The sequence below is a fragment of the Orycteropus afer genome, unplaced genomic scaffold (genome assembly GCF_000298275.1).
Source record: "Orycteropus afer afer isolate SDZICR_OR568_19922 unplaced genomic scaffold, OryAfe1.0 scaffold00006, whole genome shotgun sequence".
Taxonomy (NCBI): domain Eukaryota; kingdom Metazoa; phylum Chordata; class Mammalia; order Tubulidentata; family Orycteropodidae; genus Orycteropus; species Orycteropus afer.
Genome location: NW_006921593.1, coordinates 16,463,506 through 16,470,217, shown reverse-complemented (window position 1 = coordinate 16,470,217; position 6,712 = coordinate 16,463,506).

Here is a 6,712-nt window from a genome sequence, read left to right as displayed (position 1 = left end):
CTCTTGATAGTGTCCTTTGATACACATTTTTCTTTTTCTTACTTTTGATGAAATCCAATTTATTTTTTCTTTTGTTGCTCATGCTTGTGGTGTTATAGCTAAGAAATCATTGCCAGATCAACAGCATGAAGATTTACCGCTTGTTTTCTTAGTATTTTGTAGTTTTAGTTCTTAAATTCGGGTTTTTGATATGTTTTGAGTTTGTCTATATGGTGTTAGGCTGGTCCAACGTCATCCCTTTGCATGTGATGAGTCACTTGTCCCAGCACCAGTTGTTGAAAAGACTGTCCTTTCACCATTGAATGGACTTGGCACCCTTGTCAGAAAACAATTTGTCATAGATACATGGGTTTATTTTTGGACTCAGTTCAATTCCATTGATCTGTATCTCTTTCCTTAGACCAGACCACAGTGTTTTGATTACTATCAGACAGTATGAGTCCTCCAGCCTTACTCTTCAAGATTATTTTGGCTATTCAGGCCACCTTGCAATTCCATATGAATGTGAGGTTCAGCTTTTCATATCTGCAGAAAAGATTATTGGGATTTTGATAAGGATTGCGTTGATCCTTTAGATCCCTTTCAGGAGTATTGCCATCTTAACAATATTACTTTTTCTAGTCCATGAGCCTGGGATGTATTTCTGTTTGTTTAGATCTTCTTTAATTTCTTTCAAGGAGCTCTGGTGGCATAGTAGATAAGGCATTCGGCTGCTAATCAGAAGGTCAGTGGTTCAAACCTACCAGCTGCTCTGTGCAAGGAAGATGTGGCAATCTACTTCTGTAAAGATTTACAGCCTCTGAAACCCAGTGGGGGTCACTATGAGTCAGATTTGACTCGATGGCAGTGAGTTTGGTTCATTTTGTTTTGTTTTGCTTTTAATTTCCTTCAGCAATATTTTGTCGTCTTCCGTGTATAAGTCTTGCACCTTCTTGGGTAAAATTTATTTCTAAGTATCTTACTCCCCTTGATGCTGTTGTCAGTAGAACCCTTTTCTTAATTTCTTTTTTGGATTGTTCACTGGTATTGTATAGAGATACAACTAATTTTTATGTGTTGGACTGTGTTGTACTACTTTGCAGAATTCATGTTTAACTCTAATAGTTCTTTGTGTGCGTATTCTGTATGACTTTGTATCATGGCATCATGCCATCTGCAAGTGTAGTTTTGCTTTTCCCTTTACAGTTTGAATGCCTTTTATTTTTCTTGTCTAATTGCTTTGGCTAGCACTTCCAGTACCGTGTTGGGTAGCAGTGGTAGATCTTGTTCCTGATCTTATGGGGAAAGCTTTTGGTCTTTTACCATTGAGTGTGATGTAAGCTGTGGTTTTTTGTAAATACTCTCTATCATGTTGAGAAGGTTCCTCTCTATTCCCAGTCTGTTGAGTGATTTCATCATGAAAACCAGAAAGAGCCCCAGCCCCATTGCTTCAAGTGCATTCTGACTCATGGTGACCCCACGTATTACACATTAGAACTTCCCTAGAGGGTTTTCTTGGCTGTCATCTTTATGGAAGCAGATCGCCAGACTTTTCCTCTGTGGGTGAGTTGAACCGCGAACTTTTGGTTAGTAGTTGAACACTTAACCATTTGTGCCAGTGCTTTTTCTGTATCAGTTGAGATGATCCTGTGGTTTTGGCTAACTACTTCTTAAACAGACCTTCATCTTTTGATTCCTTTTGGATTTTGGCTCCATCCTAGCCCTTGCTTCCAAAGGTAAACAGGTGCCACTGATTCTTGCCATTGGCAGTTCCAGGATGAAACCTGGCTTGTTTCTGAGCACTGTCCACTGCACAGTTAAGATTCAGCTTTTTCTGGTCTGCTAAGTCAGTTTTCATTTATCCATTTGCCTTCTAGCTTCCAAAGTTTCTTACTGTTGTCTTTTCTCCCTTCCTTCTTGTTCCCTTTTAAAAAAAAATTCCCCCTTTTTTTTTAAGAGAGGTGGCTGGAAGATTTTGGAAACTAACCTTTGTATTCAGCGCACTGTTTTTAACTGGAAATTCCTGGGTGATGTGTTTTTTTTTAAATGCTGTTTTGTAATATGTTGAGTTTGCCACTCATAATCAGTGTGTCCTGGTCCTGGACTTAGAACTGGTCTCCTAATCAGCTATCGTGCATCCAGGTTTGGAGCAGAATAGTGGAATAGTTTGAAGCCACTTAGTGGACACACAAGGCAGCACTTTTTAGTATTAGAAACAGTGGTAAGGAGCCCTGTTGGCACCACAGTTAAGTGCCCGGGTGCACACTGGAAGGTGGGCGCTTCACTATGAGTCAGATTGACCCTGCGGCACCCAGCAACCATCACCAGAGCAGTGGTGATGCGTGAGGAGCCTCCTTCTGGTGTCAGCTCTTGCCTGTCCTTAAGCTTTCCAAGGGGACCTGCAGTGTGTTCCACAGGCCCACTGACAGGCCAGGTGATCCAAGCGCACCAGAATGGGGCTCATGGGACACAATGGGAACCAGAGGCAGGGTTGGAGAGTAAGAGTGAGGTGGGGTTGAAGTTGGCCCTCAAGCCTCAGCAGCTGTGACTGTTGCAGTGGGTCATTGTGAGTGCTGCCTGTGGGCAGGCTGTGGAGCACTTGGTTGACTGCAAACAGCCTGTCTTTTTCTTCCCCTTTCCCTCCTTCCTAAATTTGGAACTCGTTGTTACTTTGGATGCTGACCCAGGTGATTTCAGACCTGCTGCACTTGCGATTGAGTTAGTTTCCTTTCATTCAAGACAGAGTACACTTGTAGTGGACAGGTGAAAAATACAGAACATAATTTCGTTGCTTATGATTATTATTCATTATAATTCTATGTGGTAATTGACCGTATTTCATTAAGTGCCTTGTACAGTTGGTTTACAGCGTTAATTATGACACATGCCTGAATGGTTGGGTGCTTTTTTTTGTGGTGTCCGGGGTCCCATGTGAGCAGTCCTATTGTTGTCATCAGGTACTGTGGAGTCTGTTCCAACTTATAGAGACCCTATTATGTACAACAGAGTACGTGAGATGAAGTCCCTTCTAGGAGTATACTGACTGTAATTCTTTCAACACAGATTTGTACTTTCTTCTGGTGTATTTTGCCAACACCATAATTCAGAGGCATCAGTTCTTCTTTGGTCTTCCTTATTCACTGTCCAGTTTTTGTATGCATATGAGGTGACTGAAAATACTGTGGCTTGGGTCAAGTGCACCTTAGTCATCAAAGTGACATCTTTGCTATGTAACATTTTAAAGAAATCTTTTGTAGTAGATTTGCACAGTGCAGTATATCCTTAGATTTCTTGACTGCTGCTTCCATGGGCATTGATTGTGGATCCATGTGAAGTGAAATCCTCAGTGACTTCAGTCTTTTCTCCATTTGTTGTGATGTTGTGTATTGGTCAAGTTGTAAGCATTTTGTTTTCTTTATATTAATACGTAATCCACACTGAAGGTTTTGATCTTCGTCAGTAAGTACTTCATTCAAGTTGTCTTCACTTTCAGGGAGCAAGGTTGTGTCATCTGCACATCACAAGTTGTTAATGAGTCCTGCCATCCTGAGGCTGAGTTCTTCCTATAGTCCAGCTTCTTGGATTATTTGCTCTGCCTACAGATGGAATAAGTACAGTAGAGGGTTTTAGTTTAGGGGATAAGATCCCTGTGGCAGACGGGTATCTGTGCAGATGATTGCTGCTGCAGGTAAGAGACTTGGGTAGAAGGTGATGGGTGTGGCTCTCTGAGAGGGAGGGAGGGGGACTGCGACAGGAGGACTTCCAGAGATGTGCCTTTCTTTGTACATGAAGCAGGGCTGTGTTGAGGCTGTGCTTTGTTCTTAATTGTCTCGTTTACTTCACGTCGAATTGTATTTCGTCTTATTGGAAGGCATGCATTGTAGCCAGAATACGGAAAACAGACCAGTCAAATGCTTGCTCTACTTACCACTCTCGCAAACCTTTTCAAGCATGAAGATAGTACTGCCGGCTTGCTGCCTTGTATTGTGCAGGGAGGCATTAAAAGGGTGATCTGGAAATGGTGTAGATGGTCTGTGTGTTCAGACGAGTTGAGTCCCTGAACTGTTCCCAGTCACGGGATGGAGCAGAGCTGACACAGCTCCTCTCCTTCACTGAGTGAGTCCAGGAATGCTTTGAATCCATTCAGAGCAAGAAGCAGGAGGCCCCATGGACACACAGCCCTTTCCAAGGGTGGGGTCAGACACAGAACAGAGATTCTTCAGAGGACCTCAAAAGTCTTTGCAGCTTAATGGTACAGCCAGTGAGGTGTGTCAGACGGGTCGTTCCCTTTTCATAGGACTACACTAAGGTTCATTCATCCAGCAAGTGGGTTTTAGATCCAAAGGTGAATAAGGCACAGCCTCTGCTGTCAGAAAGCTCAGGGCATAGTGGGAGAGACTGACTTGTTAATAAGGAGTTATTACAGTTTGTATTAAGTAGGGAGGGATACCAGACTGGTACTAGAGTGAGCCCTAACTCAGCAGGGGGAGGGGAAGGTCTGAGAGGGCTTCCTGGAGTCAGTGTTTCAGCTGAATCTGAAAGGTAAGTAGAGGTCAGGCAGGCAGCACTGGCGGTGGAAGTGGACCAGATGATGAAGAGGTGTAAGGAGGGTGCCCCAGATGCAGAGGACTCTGTGCAGCAGGTAAGCAGGCAGGAAGGAAGAGATACCTGCAGCTCTGTCTCTGAAATGTGAAGGTGTGTGTTGTGGGCATTTAGAGGGAAGAGGAGGGGACCGGTGTGTCCCCATGCCTGGGTGGTGTGGAAGGTGGTAGGAGCTGGAGGACTTCTGGGTTTGGTGATTCCAGTCAGATCGTGAAGAGATCAGGTGAAGGGGAAAGGCTGGGGATGGGAAAGGAATCAGGATGTGTGCAGGAAGCCAGACGAGAGGTGGCAGACTGGCTACAGGCTGGCAGGGTGGCTTTGGGGTGGATGAGTGATAAGAGATGGTCTTAGGAAGAGCAGATGTGTGGACCTGTTGAGGTGGAGATGTGGAAATGAAATCTGGTCTGACTTACTATCTCAGAGGAGCGCTTGTGGCGCAGTGGTTAAGCACTCAGCCACAAACCTAAAGGTTGGGGCTTCCAACCCACCCAGTGGCTCCACAGAAGAAAAGATCCAGTGACTTGTTTCCATAGAGGTACTGAAAGCCCTGTGGGGCAGTTCTGTGCTGTCATATAGGGTCACTGTAGATTGGAACCCACTCGATAGTCCCTGGCAACAACTCAGGATATACAAACCCAAATTACAGATGGATTAAACAAATCTCAGATAGCTTAGAACATAAAAGCACACCGGCGAGAGGGAGGGAATACATACATAGGACACATTTCTTCTTGAGCGGGGCAGGCCTTCCCAGCAGGACACACCAGTCCACTGGGGAAGAACCCAGTAGTATCATCCTGAGAGGGCACTGTCCTTGTGTGGTTCCTGCAAAACAATGAGGGAAGACAGCCCCACTGGAATAAGAGCACAGACATCTGAGAAACATGAGAGACAGGTTAAGTGGTTGACAGAGAAGTGCAGGGGCAGTCAGCCAGCTCCTGCCTGTAGACAGCTGAGTGGGAAGCCTGCACGTCATGACCTGGGGAGGTGTGGACTTGCAGGTAGTGGCCCCACTACCTCCTGTTCCAGCCACCTCACCACCAGCTGCTGTTTACAGAGGGCCCGCCGCACACTCGCAGTGTCCTTGACGGCCTGTGTCATGCCACTAGTTATAAAGAGATTATAACTCCAGAGAAGACGGTCACACTACGTGATCTATGCTGTCAATATTCCCATAAGAAAGACACATTACGCTAATATACAAAATATATTGTTTGGTCAGGTATCATAGTCAAAGTGGGGTTTGCTTAAAAAGCTCTCACGCACTTCACTGGGGAGTGTGTGCTGGTGGTGACTTTTCTTCACTAGAAATCATTTTCTTCCTTAAAACACGGAGCTTTATCTTGACGTGAACTGGCTCATCTAGGCTATTCTTCCTGTTTTCAAAAAGGGCAGGGGTTGGCATCTTCTGACCTCCTCTAACTTCACAAGAGGGAGACAGAATCACCCTCAGCAACCCAAGACGGATTGCTATGAAGCCAGACATACCTGCACCCTCCAGCCTTTTACCATTTTGACACCAGCCGTCCCTCCCACGGCACTCACTACTTCTCTGCTGGGTTTAGGAATTCCTTGTAATGGCCACAAAGAACTCACAGACGATACTCATAGTTATGGGTTTATTAGGGAAGTAAGAGGCTGTAGTTCAGGTTTAGGAATGCTGAGGATACAGTTCTTCAATCAGGACAGTCTGCCCTCTACTGTGCCCTCAGTCACGCCTTTCTGACCCTTGGCATCCCTGCTTGGGCAAGTGTTAAACAGCTCTTTCAGCTCTGCCAATAGGTACACCTAGGTGCACCCCACTGTCAGCAAGGCTGCTACCCAAGGGCACTCAGCTTTCTTGCTCTGGGGCCAGGTAGGCTTACTGCTCTGTCTCTTGCCTCTTGGTTCCACTGCAACCATGTCTCTGCCATGAATCTGTCTCTGCTGGGTGTCTCTGCCAAGAAGGTCTGTGGCAGGAATCTCACATCTAAGGACACATTCCACTTCACCTCCAGCTCTTCTCTCCTGATGGCAGTGAGATCCCCCTTTCTGTCTCTAGGAAAGCTCTTTTTTTTTTTTTTTTAATTGTGATTTGGGTGAAGATTTACAGAGCAAATTCACTTTCTATACAGCAGTTCACATATACTTT